This window comes from Etheostoma spectabile, chromosome 10, assembly GCF_008692095.1.
Source record: "Etheostoma spectabile isolate EspeVRDwgs_2016 chromosome 10, UIUC_Espe_1.0, whole genome shotgun sequence".
Taxonomy (NCBI): Eukaryota; Metazoa; Chordata; class Actinopteri; order Perciformes; family Percidae; genus Etheostoma; species Etheostoma spectabile.
In genome coordinates, this window is record NC_045742.1 from 30,574,361 (window position 1) to 30,575,902 (window position 1,542).

The following is a 1,542-nucleotide window of genomic DNA, read 5'->3' on the forward strand; positions in this document are numbered from 1 at the left end:
TTCCCAAGCCCCAGAAACCCTTCACGCGCAGAGGGGTGCTCTCGACCATCAATAGCTTATTCAACCCTTTGGGTTTCCTGGCTCCTGTGACAATCGAAGGCAGGCTCCTTCTACGAGAGTTGGTCTCTCAAGGTACAGAATGGGACACACCTCTGCCTCTGGTGAAATTTGAGAAGTGGCACTGGTGGCAGGACTCACCGCAAGAGCTGAATGATCTGAACATCTGTCGTACCTATGCTACGTGTTAACTGATTAGAGCCAAAGGCGCAGAGCTGTGTCTTTTCTGATGCCTCTGTAAAGGCTATTGCAGCAGTTGCATACTTAAAGGTGGAAACTGATGAAGATCGAACAGAAGTCAGTTTTGTGCTTGGCAAAGCCAAACTGGCTCCTCTGGCAGAGCTTACCATCCCGGGACTAGAACTCTGTGCTGCACTGTTGGCCACGGAAATTGCGGACCAGATCAGGGAGGAAATAGGGGTTACGCTCGACAGGATCACGTTTTTCACAGACAGTAAGGTTGTGTTGGGTTATATAAGTAATGAATCTCGGAGGTTCTATGTATATGTAAATAACCACGTGCAGCGCATCAGACAGTCCAGCCATCCAAGTCAGTGGAGATATGTAGCCACGGAAAATAATCCAGCCGATCTCGGCTCAAGATCTGTGCCTGCAAGCCAGTTGCAAAGAACCAGTTGGTTGATGGGACCAAGATTTTTGTTGGAACCTGAGAAGCTGTCATCGGCCATTACATCCTTTGAATTGGTCAATCCAGACTCAGACATTGAACTTCGTCCAAAGGTCACAGCGCTCTTGACAAAGGTTTCAGGAGAACAAATGGGCACTAAGCGTTTTGAACGCTTTTCATCATGGAGTCTACTGACGAGCTATAGCTCGACTGCTGCATGTAGCACAAAGCTTCCACAAATCAGCACAGGACGCAGAATGTGTCGGATGGCACTACTGCAAGAAAGGCATTACAAGTGCTAAGGTAACCAAAGCAGAACAAGTCATCATAAAGAGTGTGCAACGTGAGGTCTACGCAGAAGAGATGACATGCTTGGAAAAGAAACAAGACTTACCTGGGAGTAGTCCTCTAAAGAAGTTGCATCCTGTGATGGACAAAGAGGGTCTGCTACGTGTAGGAGGACGCAACATCCATTCAAACTTATCTGCAGATGAGACTCATCCCATCCTTATCCCTGGCAAGCATCATCTAGCTGTGTTGCTTATTCGCCATCACCACGAACAGGTAAAACACCAGGGAAGGCACTTCACCGAAGGCGCTGTGCGTGGAAGTGGCCTATGGATAGCAAGAGGTGGGCTATATTGTTCACTTGTATGTCCACAAGAGCTGTCCACAGAGGTGATTGAGACAAAGGTTTTTCTCAATCAGGGGACCAGCGAAGCAGATTAGATCAGATCACGGAACAAATTTTGTCGGTGCTACAAATGAGTTAAAGCTTGCCACAGACGCTCAAGAGGACCGTGTCAATGCATACCTTCTCAGTCAGAAGTCCACATGGGTCTTTAACCCGCCACATG